Below are 14,520 nucleotides of genomic sequence, written 5' to 3'. Positions count from 1 at the left end.
CTTGTTAACGTGCCAAAGGAAACTAGCTGTGTCTTCACTTACTTTGAAGAGCCCACCTTGAAAGTCCTCTGTCCAACCTTGCTGCCCGCCTCTGATGCCATCACAGGGAAATCCCCCAGCATGTGGCCATGCTCAGCCATCATGCTGGTCTTGCTTAGATAATTAAAACTCAGCTGTGAAGAAGTCCAGTCTGGTCCAAGTTAAAACTCACATTGCACACGGAAGTCAGAGCCTCTCCCACCCAGCAGCTCAGCATTTGCACTGTGAAAGGGTGAGCCAGCTTTTTCTCTCCATCTTCTGGCTCCACCGGGGCAGGGGAAGAGGATGATTAGAGGAAAGACCAGCAGATGCTCTTTGAGGCTTCCTCCCAGAAATCAGTGTCCTCTGCGGTGATCATCATCCCTACGCTGGGGGAAAGAGGTCCGGTCGTGGGGTTTGGGGGAGCCCCTGTGGATCTCCGTCCCCACAGGCCGAAGGGACATGTCTTCCGGCCAACCTCCTACCTCCTACCCACTCACAGGTCTTGCTGCTGCACTGAGGAGTCACCCTGCGGCTCTGTGCCTGCGTTGCATGGTTTTGACCACCTAGTGCTCCAGCCCGATTCTTAGAGATGCCCGGATGAACCCCCCGCAAGTGTAACGGGCATAGGAACAGGCTGAGCTCAGTGACGTACAAACAAAAGTGGCTTTGATTTATTGTAGTCACTCCTTCAACTGTGTGATGGCCAAACTCCCTTCCCGGACCCCTGATGGTTTCATGGCAAGTTCAATAGCTTCTTGGTGATCAACTATAAGAACAAGCTTCTTTTCAATAATTTAGACTCTCTTTTAGACATTAAAAGTCCAGTCTCATGCTCCCGTAGTCTTGCATCCCCTACCCCCAGCTCTGGTCCAACCACACATGGCCTGGGGACCTGCCATGGGGAAAGGACATGTATGGTCTGACCTTAGGCTCTCCTCTGACCTTTCCCTCCTGCTGCTGGTTCCCCCGGGATTTTCAGGTGAAGGAAAAATATTTCCAAAATGATAATCCTAGTTCTCCCCAAAAAGCAGTAACATTAAATTTTAAAGAACAGCAGAACTGTAAAATGAAAAAACCAAGGTAATAATTGACCTACATATGGCATTATACCCAGCTAAACTGCCCCAGCTTATCCTAGGCAATTTTCTTTAATAGATGGTAGGAGCATCTCACTACATCTAATTAGGAATGCAGCATTTCCTGATTTCTCATACAATTAATAAAAAATAAAATAAAATTACATGGGGCTCTCAGAGTACCCGGCACTGTTCTAAGCAAGCACTTTACATATATCGACATCATTTAATTCTTCAAACAACAACTCTATGAGGTGCAAACTGTTACTATCCCCATTTCATAGGTCAGAAAACTGAGTCTCAAAGAAGTTAAGCAATGTGCCCAAGGTCACACAGCCAGTAAGCGGCGAATTCAGGGTGTGAACCTGGGAAGCTTGGCTCCAGAGTTCACTTAACATCTCATTTACACAGAGCAGGTTGTTTTGGGGGGGACAGCGGGTGTGTGTGGAGGCAGGTTTTGCATAAAAAGTTATTTTTCCCCCTTTGGTATAGTCATGAGCCGTGCCCCGACAACCTAGGTGATGGAATTTAGGCGACGTCTCTGCCTCTTTGTTTCTCAGGGGCCACATGTGCCGTCACTGCAGCTGAGAAATGCCCCCTCAGGTCTCCCCCGCCCCCAGTGGCCCAGGCACCATGAAGCCCCTGCCAGTATTTTTCATGCTGCTTCCTCCCTCAATGTTTGGGTTCACCCATTTGTTCAGTATTCACTGGTCTCATTCTGCCTTGTGCTCAGTCACGGGTACCAAATTAAGGGACAGCTTCCTTGAGGGGATGAGCTGCAGAGGGGACAAACGCACAGGAGAGACATCAAAACAAGACGGCAAATTTGGGTCCTGAGCTGTGACCACCCAGGATTGCAGGGACGCAAAGAAGGACGCTTCAGCTCCTTTAGGGTAGGGGTGGAGGGCCGCGGGGTCAGGGTCAGTCCTGGAAAGCCCCCGGGGCCCAGTATTATTCTATCCCAACCCACAGCCTTATGAAACCCATGGAATCTGAAGTGGGTGTTTTAATGCCACCGGTTACTTCTTTCTCTTGGTCCCACTGGTCTTTTGGAAACGAAAGCAGAGATTCTACCTGCACAAAGGTGGAGCATCATGTGTGCTCAGCAATGAGCGCAATCCTTTTACAGAGAAAAACCAGGCCTCCAATTTCTGGGCAAGAAGAACTTCTCTAACCTACAAAGGGATCGCTTTCCCAGCATTTGTAACCTGCACGCCAGCGGAGGTTTAAACCAACAAGTGCCTTCTTCCACAAGCCTTTGTTGAGGGTCCACCGTGTGCTATAGGCCAGGAGAGTCTAGTGATGCCAAGTTTGGGGCCCTGAACCTGAGGATCTGTTTTTTGGTCCCTTTCCCCCTCTGAACCTCAGTCCCTCCATCTATCAAATGGAAAACTTAATCTGCAAACATGTGAAGCTCTTTGCCATATTAGCCAGAAATACTTTTCAACCCGAACTGAGTAATGACATAGTAACACTGGCTCTGCAAGCACTGGGCCGAGCCCCCTGCACACATTATCTCATTTAATCTCACGCCGCTCTGGGAACGAGATGCCTCTTTTATTCCCATTTAAAGGGGACACAGCCAACGCCAGGGCTACTGGAACCTTCTCTGTGAAGTAACTCCTGGACGGGAATCAGAGAGTTGTATCAGTTAGGAATCATGTTGGAGCTGCGGGTAAAAGGTGCCCCTCACTATCCCCAAACAGTGGCTTAAATCAATTTGGGGTTTTTTATTATATATATAAAATAAGTCTAGAAGAAGGTAACCCAGCGTTGGCATGACATCACTATAAGAGCATCAGGGAACTGGGCTCCTCTCTCTGCTGCCAACCCTAGCAGATGGCTTCCAACTTCTAGGCCACTGCATGGTCCGAACTGGCTGCTGGATAGCAAAGGCTGTATTGCAGGCAAGAAGCAGAAAAGGGAGATACAGAGAGAAAGGGGAGAACCGCAGGCGAGTCAGCCCTCTTCAGGGAGCGTTCCCGGAGCCCTGCCCAGGGATGTCCCCGACGTCTTGCTCCCTGCCCTTGGCTGTCAGGGAGGCGGGAACATATCCATTGCCTCCTGCAGTAAAAAGTTAGAGGTTCGTTAGAAAGGGAAGGAGAGAGGCAACTAGCAATTTTATCCTCACAAGGGCATTTCCGACATCCGTGTCTTCTTTTTCTAATTGACGTGTAATACTGTACTGGTTTTAGGTGTACAGTTAATTATCTGATATACGTATATGTTGAGAAATGATCACTACAATAAGTTATCATCCATCGCTACACCTATTTACAGTTTTTTTCTTATAACAAAAAGTTTTAAGATCTACTCTCCTAGCAACGTTCAAATATAAGGACACAGCATTATTACATTACATCTCCAGGGCTTACTCGTTTCATAACTGGAAGTCTGTGCCTCTGACCCTCTTCACCCATTTCAAGCCCACGTATCCTCTTATGGGCTACAACCCTGAAATGGGACCCAGGATCCCGAAAGAGCGCAGGGTGTACTCTCAGTGAGGAGCCCGTGGAAAGTAGCACAGGGGGTCCCAATGTGACCACTAAGACTGAGGGTAACATGACTTACGGTCAGCAGTTCGATGAACATGGCAGGAAGCGGCAGATCCATGGAGGAGCCCTCAACAGCCATGACACAGTGTCATCTGAATATGTGGAGAGTATTTGGACTCACAAATGCACCTCCCCTGAAGGCTTGCTGCTGTCCCAAATGCCTCAATTCCTTTAAGTCTGTAAAAACGTAACTAGAACAGGACAGGATACTTCATTCATACTTATCAGTTACTAACGCCTCAATATAAATAAGTCAAGGAGACCTAGAGATCTGTTGGTGAAACTTCCTCATTTTCCAGATGAGGAACTTGTCGGTGGGATTGAGTGGTTTTCCCCAGGTCATATGCTGAGTGGCAGGGCTGGATCGGAAGGTTCGGGAAGAGCACTGCACCCCCTCTGCAGGGTAGGGACAGCAGGAAGAGGTAGGAAGACTAGAGCCAAGGATGTACTTGTATGAGTCCAATTGATTTGTATTCTGCCTTTTTCCCATGAGAACTTGCGGTCATTGGCAGTTTGGGCTGTGGGGGTCTTCCTTGAATATTTGACTTCTTCCTCCCTGCCTGCTATGCTTGAGCAGTGCAAAAACAAACCAAACCAAAACAGCAATTCTGTTTTGGGGATTCGTGCCTCCTGCAGCCATGTATGCCTGAAACGGAAATGAGGCTGAAGATTTCTCTTATTTTACATGACCACCCTCTCCCTCAAGAGTCCTGATGACCCACCCACCCAGCCACGTCTCCCTCCCTGACTGGAAGTCCCATACACACCCATGGAGTGCCACAGCAAAAGATAATAGTGCTTTGAAGCATCCTTTGGCTCCTTCAGGGATGGTCTTTTTCCAATTTTTGAGGGAAAAAAAAAGTACATGAAATGTACTTACGACATCCTCGCCTATGTTATTCTTAACCTTCAGTATCTGGCGTGGAGGGTCCACATCAGAATGTCTGGTTTCACACTAGAGTCCGTTAATTGTTATTTCAGGTGTCTTCAGTGTTACGCACTGTACCAACTCTGAAACCAAATTGTTTAGGTTTGAATCCCATGTCCACTACTTAACAGCTGTGTGAGATTAGGCGATTCCTTAATAGCTGTGGGCCTCAGTTTATTCATTTGTAAAATGAGGAAATGATAGCAACCACCTGAAGACTTGTTGAGATAATGACTGTTAAAAGGGTTTGCTTAGTGCTGGCTGGTGTGACTCAGTGGACTGAGTACTGGCCTGTGAACCAGAGGGTTGCTGGTTCGATTCCTAGTCAGGGCACATGCCTGGGTTGCGGGCCAAGTCCCCAGTTGAGGCCTCATGAGAGGCAACCACACATTGATGTCTCTCTTCCTCTCTTTATTTCTCCCCCCTTTCCTGTCTCTCTAAAAATAAATAAAATCTTTAAAAAAGATTTTAAGGGCACTTCCTTAGCACAGTGCCTGGTAAATATAAATACTCAATGCACGTTAGCTATAATTAGGATTTCAGTTTATTATAGCAACATTTCAGGGCTTTAATACATGATGTTTTTAATATATCAGCACTAACATATCAACATTCAACTCTTCCAGCTGCTCTTCATTCTGAACAACTGTGAGAACAATTGTTCTATAAATTTCCCACCTCACACACACTGCCATCACCACCCTCACCCTCTCATTATCGTCTTCAGAATTATCCCATTTTTGACTTAACCTGTATCTTATGTAACTCACCTCATTCTAGCTAAATCTGTGAGTGATGACTGTCTTTTGTCTGACTCATATACATGACTGTCATCCAGTCAGCATAAGGACAGTTCTGGACTTTGGGACTTTTTTGAATTGTCAGCTGTGGTGGCCCTTGGGCACAACAGATTAACTGTTTACCTCCCTAGTTGGGGGAGGGGGTCACGGTGTCATTCATCAATCCATACACATGCTTTGAAATTCCATTTCTGTCTCATTGCACTAGATATGAATTTCTGTAAATTTTGGAAATTTCTTTTGGTGGATTTCCTATGGAACCTACAGCATTTTACTCTGTGGACCACCAGGACCTGGCACACAGTAGGTGCTACCAAAAAAATAATTATCAGAAGGATAGAGTTACATCAGCATAGTAAGATTATTGTGGCGAATATCCATTTCAAGATGGTAGCATTGAGGCAGGGTGTTTTAAAAATCCTTATTCATACCACCAGGCTTAATTATTTTACCTTCTCTGGAAAAGGAGCTGGATCTGTCGTCAACAAAGAAAGCAAATATCCCACTTTTAGACTTAGAGTTGTGACAGTTAGAATCCCTTTAATGGACCTCTTTCTTTAATCCTCTCTCTCTCATTGAGAAAATTATGTGGTTTTTAAGAGAAGGCACCAGACTTCTACAATACATTGTCGTAAAACAGTAATTTGTCATTGTATGGATTTCTAATTTCTTGCTCTTTGAAAAGCCCATTCTTCTTTTCCCACACCCAAATGACCTCTGAAGTAAGACTAACAGCTCTTACGTTTACACTGTTTTAAGCATAGCTGACTTTTCATATACACGGGAGTTTGTTTCCTCCAAAACATGGGAGGATCTGTACTTACTCCCTTACTTCGGTACCTCTTTTGGATCAGTTCTTGTTGGTGGCAAATCTTTGCCTGCTGAGCATGGAGTGAAGTTTTGGAAGCAATAAAAAGCCTTCTTTTTTCAGAGCCGTTCTGACGACTAAGTTTAGAGATCAAGCTGGATCAAGACCATACAATTTGGGGTCAAAGTAAAACAAAGTCTGTCTGTAATGAGACCAGGTGGCTCTGCAGGTATCTCCTGAGGCCACACCTAGGGAGGACATCCACGGTTTCATGGACAGTTAGTGTACACCTTGCTAGCTCCCATGGGTGTCCGCGAAAGGGAAGAACAGGAGAGAAAGTGGCACAAGATCCTGCTTCTCTCCCTTGCCGGAGTCTGTGAATCTGAGCAGTCTTGTCCATCACCTGGGACCTCAGCTTCTCCTCTGTGCAATGGGGACCATCATCCTTTCCCACAGTGCTGTTCTGAGGATAAAATTTCATCACCAAGTGTAAATCCCCTGGGTAGTGCCTGGTGCCCAGTGATGCTCAGTGGGTGTCAGTTCTTCTCACTCTTTCCCTTTCATATGGTAAAGGAGGGCAGTGGTTTGAGTATGCCATTTCAGCACTTTTTAGCTAAAACTCACTCATGGTTTTTAAAAACTGAACCCACAAAACTGTGTCAGGAAAGCCCGCATGCGGAGTTCCCTTCAACGTGGAGCAACGTGTCACACAGAGAGAAGAATGGACTAGGGAGATGAATAACGGGACCACCACCACCTACAAAAGCTCCAGAGAGTAGCTCTCCTGGGACTCCCCACTTCCCACCCCAGCCCCGTGGAGTCCCCCCACCCCCAGCCCCCACCCGTCTGCCGAGCTGAAAGAGAGAAGGGTGGGATTCCTGAGTAATTAAAGGGACTTTGGAAGGCGGGATGTGGCGGAATGTTAGATCACTAGCTAGAACAGCATGTGGCGTTCTTTAGGCAGGCTTCATTGAGCCGGTACAAAAAAAGAAAGCGGGGCTGCCTGCCGTCTGCTCATTTATCAAACAGCGAAGCTCAACTCTCACAGCTCCACAAAAGTGTTGGACTGTTTGCTGAGTCCTGCTCCAGAAATTAAAAGCTGAACAGTCTTAGCGGGGCTGAACCGACCCTGCATTTTGAGACTCAAACTAAATTGTGCTGGGCTTTCAGATTCCTGGACCAGCTGATTATTTGGTGAAAGGAGAGGAGAATAATTTGTAATTTGCAGCCCATAAGAAACAGTTAAAAAGGGGAAAAAAAAAAAAAAAAAGCAAAGCCCCTTCCCACAGGGTTTTGCTGGGGCTGGAAGGAGGAGGCCGGTCCACACCAGCCTTTCTTTGCTCAGAGTGGGAAAAGTCTTGACCTCCACTTGGGCAGAAAGTGATGTGCTTCAGCAGAGCCTCCGCCCATCCCCCACCCCCAGCTCTTCGCAGAATTCCTTTCCTCTGAGTTCCTTATGTGAAATTACCTTTCTCTCTTTTGCTGGGAGGAGGGGAGGATTTGGCTATCAAATGTGTTCAGATCAGAAGTATTTTCACAAACAGAACCGAATATTCTAACCACACAAATATTCTAACCACACCATATACTGAGAAAGCCTGAACACTGGTTTGAATGAAGATCCTCTGAAAATCCATCAAAGGACTGAAGTATAGAATGCTGTCTGTCAGTGAAGAGAATGGGCTAGAAAAGGAGGAGGACTCGCGGGAGACATAATAAGGGAGGCAGTGAGAGGTGTTAACAGGCTTGGACCCCTTGCTCCAGCCCTTCCCGGGCAGCTGGGCATCCCCCACCCCCCACCCCCTCATCCATTGACAAGTTAGTGAAAGCCCATTGAGGTGGACTTCCTTTACCCTCCTCCTACTTCCCGCTAGTAAAGCCCAGGAGACAAGCTGGGGGTCCACTCCCTAACTCCCTCGGCCCTGCTGCAAGCCCGTAAGCTGAGCCAGTGTTGCTGTGCCCGTTTTATACAGAAAGAAACCTGATGTTCAAGTAGAAGAAAGAGAAAAAGATCTTTGGGGGTGGGGAGCACTTTCCAACTTTGCGTACTTTCAACAGTGATAACGCCCTTCTACCCATCACGGAAAGCAACTTGACAGTATGTTTTAGGAACCTTGAATTGTTTCTCCCCTTTAATCAAGCAGCTCCACACTTGAGAAACTATTATGGGGGGGGGGACCTAATCAAAATATCAACAATAAAAATAAAAATCATTCTGCAAACGGTATTGCTTATAGCATTATTTATATTAGCACAACACTGGAAAGCATTTCAATGTCCAACAAAAGAGGACCGATTCATTTATTGTCTTTCCTTTATTGAATCAATGAATTAATGTACTGAGCCACAGTGTCTCCTGCCTGGACCACCGCAGTGGCCTCTGACTGGCCTCCCTGCTTCCACCCTTGCCCCCACAGTCAATTCTCCACACAGCAGCCAGAACCATCCTTTGAAAGGTAAGTCGGATCTTGTCCCCCACCTCCCTGCTCAAAGCCCTCTAAAGTCTCCCCATCTCATTCAGTATAAAACCAGAAGTGCTTACAAAGGCCCGCAGGGCCCTTCACGAGCCATGATCCTCAACTCCTCCCAGCCTCTTGACCTCATCTTCCGTCCTGAGCACTTGCTCCGCTTCAGCCACATGGGGTTCCCTGCTCTTCCTGAGACAGGTTCAACAAGCTCCTGACCCAGGGCCTTTGCACTGGCTGTCTCCTCTGCCTGCAATTTTCTTCCCCCAGATATCCACAGGTTTTGTTCCCTCATTTCCTTCAGGTCACCACTCAAATGCCACATTTGATCACTGGGTCCTTGTCGCCCTAGATAAAATAAGAGCCCCACCTCCACAGTTACCTGTTCCTGTCACCCTGCATTTTTTGGTTCCTCTCTGTAGCTCTTATCTGATATAAGACATGTTGATTTTTTAATTTGTTTTATGTTCGGTCTTCTCCCACTAGAATGGAAGCTTCCTAAACAAAGGCTGCTTCTGTTTTGCTCAGTATTCTATCCCTCAGTACCTGGCAAAACATCTGGCCTGTGGTAAAGCTCAGCGAATGCTTGCTGTTGACTGAAGCCGGGCTGTGTTGCATGAGGCATCCTATGTGGTTACTGAGGCTGCAGCTTCTCAGATGGGGGAAGAGCAGTAGAAAACGAGGCTGAGATCCAGTTCATGTAGTCTCATAGGCCTAGGCAAGGACCTTGTAGAGCTGAGTAGACTATTGATTAGATATGAGGGTGGCATGGGCCACGTAACCATGGTCACTTAAACCAAACAAGTGGTCCAGGGGGAAGGAAATAAAGGACAAGCTAAGATTTGAAAGGTGAGTAGACATTATGCAGACAAAGGGCATGCAGAGAGGGTTCTAGAAAATGTAAACAGCCTGTGGGAAAGGCCAGGGAAATAGAGAACGCAGTGTGATCATGAGCTTGGAAGAAGTTCCATACGGCCGGAGCATGGTGACAGGGAGAGGATGAGGGGCAGAGGGGAGCTGGAATGAAAGCAGGACCGATCTGGCAGGAGGTAGGGGGTTGGGCTTTGTCAGCAGCCTCATGGAGACATGAGTGTATTGGGGCCTGACTGGACACAGAGGCGGTGAGGAGACCCTTGTAGTCATCCAGGCCCGAGAGCATGACCGTGGGACTGGTGGAGATGGGAAAATGTGGGTAGAATCAGGATTCCTTCAACCTAGAGGAAGGATGGCACTTGGTCACAGATGGGAAGTAGCAGGTGCCAGTGTGGTTTGGAGAAGCTCTTACCTGGTCAGAGACGTGGGAAGGCTATTCGCAGAGGGGTGGTCCTGGCTGGGTGGGTGGGGTGTGAGGGCACGAGTGGTCAGGGAGGTGGAGGTAAGTTGTATGTGGGAGGCAGAGAGAGTGGCAGGTAGAAGCTCCAGAAGCCAGGAACCATTCAGAGAATTGATCAACACCAAATAGTCTGATTGGAGCGGAGCCTGGGGTTCATATTAGGACAGCCTAAGAGAAAAGGTGCGAGCCAAGAGTGGGGTTGCACGGTGACATCTGAGCACAGGCGAAGGAGCCTCAGCTGAGTCCGCTGGCTGTGAAGAGTTGTCGGAGGCCTCTGAATAGACAGGTAACGACCCAGATTATTCCCTCGGGGATCTCAGTTATCCAGACACATGACTTTTTTTAGTATTTTTATTAAGCAGAGAAGTGTTGACTTGTCCGATTCCTACTTTACTACATGCAGGTAGATCTAATCTAAGAGGGAACACCAAGCTGCCTGCTGATGTCACAGTCCTCTCAGCATTTCCCTCTTTCCCTCACATATTTGGGGACAGGATTCTCACATCCCGTTCACAGCGGAGGTCACCAGAACATTTCCAAGAGGGTAAAAGTGAGGGGAATCGAACAGAAATCTTCCCTGAAGAGTAGCTGGGAACGAGACATGATTTCATTCCTCAAACACACCTAACATGTATAAATGCAGGACTCTAACATGAAAGAAATAAAGGTTGTCATTAAAAGAAGGGATGGGGGGCTTTGGGGCACTTGCATTCATCCAGAGGCAATAATATTGTGATAGAGTCAGACTGGGTACCTTCCGATCTGAGGTCTGCATTTGTGAGCTGTGTGACCTTAGGGGGGTTACTTAGCCTCTCTAAGCCTCAGCTTACTGTACACAGGGGATAGCAGTGGAAACTAGCTCATAATGATTACCTGAGATAATACATGTCAAGTCTTTGGCGCAGTGCCTGAGCCAGGACTTGACCCCAAAGCCTGTGTGCTTAACTGCTGTTTACCAGGGCGTCCCAGCTGGCTGGGAAGATAGAGATGGGGCATCTAAGCTTTGTGGGAAGGGCCCTGGGGAAGTGGGAGAGACTCAGTGGAAGAGAGGGGTTCCTCAGGGATGAGTGGGGTACAGCGTGGGTCTGGAGTAAGTCAAACCCAGCAGCTACGGAGGGAGTCAGAGTTTAATTGATCAGGCAGAGGGAAAAGCATGTGCCTGGAGCTTAGGGAGTGTGTGGTTTTTTTTTGGGGGGGGGGGTGGCTGGGAAAGTGACCTGGGGTCAGTCACAGGGGCCTCATGGACCAGCCCAGGAGGCTGGATTTTTATCCACTGTAGGTCGTGAGTAGGCACCCACTGTTTTCAACAAAGAAATGGTCAGATTGGGGTTTTAGAAAGATCCTGCTGGTGGGGCAGCAAGACCGCAGCAGGGCAACCAATTAAGAGAACGTGTCTGTGGTTCAGCTGAGAGATCCTGGGGGCCTGGGGCAGTGGCAGGGGAGAGAGAAGTGTCTGGGTTCAGCAGATGTCTTGGGGAGAGTCAACAGGACATGGGTGTTGCAGTGTCAAGAAGAGACGGGAGTCATTCCTGCTTCTGTCTTGGGCGACTCAGTGGAAGGGGATGCTGGTCACAGAGGTGGTGAAACTGCATGTACGGATTCACACAGAATTCAAAAGGAGTAAGTCAAACCCAGCAGCTACGGAGGGAGTCAGAGTTTAATTGATCAGTGAATTCATAGACCCTGTTCTGTGACTTGGTAACGCCTCAAGATCATACAACCAAGAATTATAAACGCACTGGTTGTATATTTTATTGCTTCATAATGGTAGAACAGTCAGCTCCAGAAGCCTGTCGTCAACCCCAGTGGCTGTCTAGTGCGCTCAAGACCAGAGTCTGTGGCCCCTGGTACCTGAGCCGAGGGCCAGGTACTGTCATTTGCTTTGTGGACATTACGTGGGACACCATTCGGATCAGCACTTAGAAAGATTTCAAGACTTTGCCCATTCTCTCCAATCAAGTAATTTGAAAGCTTAGCAATCCCAAATGCCGCTTTAAAAATTATCTACATATTGTTAGTAGGGTCTAGGGAATTATTATTATTTATTTAGTTATTTAGTTATATTTTTGAATATTCCCTCTCCATCAGAGAGAGGAAGGGAGGGCGAAAGAGAGGGAAAGTAACATTGATGTGTGATAGATACCTCAGTAGATCGCCTCTTGCACACCCCAACCAAGCATGTGCCCCGACTGGGAATCGAACCGGCAACCTTGTGGTTAGCAGGCTGGCACTCAGTCCATCAAGCCGCACCAGCCAGGGCAGGAATAATTTATTTTTAAAAAAGAAAAAGAATAGAAAACCAATTAGTATAACATTACGGTATATTTTTGGTGCTTCTTTCAAAATTAGCTTGAACTTCTTTTGTCAATTAGGAATATTTCTAGTAAGAAAATCCTTTCTATTTGCAAAAAAAGTTGATTCCTTACACAAATGTCACACAGAAACCTTTTTAATTCTACCCTAACAAACACCTATTTTTATTTTTCCATATTTCTTTTCCAATCCTGTATTTGTCCAAACATAAGTTATAACCACAGTGTAAATGTACTTCAAGTTCTGCTATTTCATTTAAGATCATCATAAGCATTTTCTTTGTTGTGACATAGCTTTTGTTACCATAATTTTTAATGCCTATATAATAGTTTATTGAGTATATAACTAATCATTTATTTAGCCAGTTACCTATCACTGGACATATATTATGTTTCCAATTTTTCATTCTCATTAGTAGTCCTGCGCATAGTTTTTTTCTTCTTATTTTAGATTATTTTCTTGGAATTAATAGATTAAAAAGTGTGAATATTTTCATTGTAAAAGTGCTTTGGGAAAGGGTTGTACTCATAAACCATGTTATCAGCCACATAGGAACAGTTCAGTCCTGCCACACCCTTGACGGCACTCAGTGTTATCATTTCAAACTGCCAGCCAGTATCAGAGCATTCAACATGGTGCCTTATTGTTGTGCCCATGTGCATAGGAGAAATTTCCCAGACTGAAATACAGGAAAATCTCTGCTTTTCCTCAGCAACTAGTAGGTGTTTATCTTATAGAATGGCAATGCTTGTAACTTCATGCTATTATCTTCTTTGCTCGGGTAGGTAGAAAACTCAGAACCCAAATCCTAACCCACTTTCTAACCAACGAGAAGAATCCCTCGGCCCCGTATTTCCCCTCCCACTATTTCCCCTCCATCTCGACCAGCACACCTGTATCTGTGCATGAGGGCACCTCTGTGAACGGCTGCTGCAGGTCTTGGCTCTGAAACCAGCCTTGCGATGGAAGTCTGGAGGGCCTGAGTGGTCAGAGGTTAGAGTTAGCGGCCCCGGGTGACGGGGCCACCAGGCCCCAGTGCGGTGTTGGATGGCGTGACGGGACGGGTGCCGGAGAGCCCTGCCACTGACCCTGGGCCAGCCCCCATGGTCAGTACCCTGCATACATGGACAAACACGGGAGTTGGGGTTAAAGGAAGCAGGGATATGTTCCCTACAAGAGTGACGCCACTAGAGAATTCAGAGAATTATCACATCATTTTGTTCAGTATAGCACGGTGGGATAACATTTTCGGAGTCCCTTTTTACCTTCAAAAGCGGTATCTGCTGTCCTCTCATTAGATTCTCTAACCATTCTTGGGAAGAATGCAGATTTTTTTCACCCGTGACGGAGGCCTTACTAAATGCCAGGCACTGTGGAAAATTATTTACATGTATTTACTCTTTTTAGATTTTCATAAAAATTCTCTAAAGTAAGGATTATTATTATTCCCGTTTTATAAATGAGGAAACTGAGTCATCTGAGTGTTAAATAACTTGCCGAGGGGGCGTCCTGCTGACAAAAGGCTGAGCCCGGATCCGATCCGGTGGCCCAGCTGCAGAGCCTCTGCACAGGACCGCACCCAGCGTCCTGCCTCCGCACTGCCACCAGCCTGGAAGCAAGGCCCCTTGCTTGTGTTCTCCCCTGGGCAGACAGCCCCTCCTCCCAGGTTTCCGGAGAATCTACCTGGTTGTCCTGGGCAACAGCAGCTACCTTGCTCCCGTCTGCAGCAGAGTAAAGCACACCCTGGAGGGCTGGGCTGGGAGTCATTCTTTCATTCAGCAAAGAAGGATGGAGCTCTTCCTGTGTACCAGGACCCTGCTCTCAGGGAGCTTCTGGTCTCATGGGGGGTGGGAGGGCGACCAAAATAAGCACTCAGAGGGTAAGTGAACAGGCGCACTCCAGAGAGTGCTAAGTGCGAAGAAGATTTAAAGCCGGGGTGCAAGGGTGAGGGACTCTGCACTGGCTGGTCAGGGATGGGCTCTGGGCAGAGGGACCTCGCCCAGGGCAAGAGAAGGAGCCTGGCTAGTTAAGGATCCGGGTGAGATTGCAATGCAGGCAGGGGGAATGGGGTGGGGGTGGGGTGCACAGTGCAAAGGCCCCCAATGGGGAGCAAGCCAGGTTGCGTTCTGGGAATAGGAAAAAAGGCAGTGAGGCTCGGCCTAGCCAGGAGGGGTGAGCAGGGGAGGAGAGGAGGGCCAGAGCGGGGACCAGGTTCCCGAGG

General features: G+C 47.4%; 1 protein-coding gene across 1 annotated transcript in view; it reads left to right on the top strand.

Moving 5' to 3' along the window:
- Positions 1-14,520, top strand: part of RFX4 (regulatory factor X4) — a 133,706-nt gene that overhangs the window by 52,165 nt on the left and 67,021 nt on the right. The gene's annotated exons all lie outside the window — the stretch shown is intronic.

This window comes from Furipterus horrens, unplaced genomic scaffold, assembly GCF_987537825.1.
Source record: "Furipterus horrens unplaced genomic scaffold, mFurHor1.1.pri manual_scaffold_4, whole genome shotgun sequence".
In the NCBI taxonomy this organism is placed as follows: Eukaryota; Metazoa; Chordata; class Mammalia; order Chiroptera; family Furipteridae; genus Furipterus; species Furipterus horrens.
This window is presented reverse-complemented; position numbering and strand designations above follow the sequence as displayed.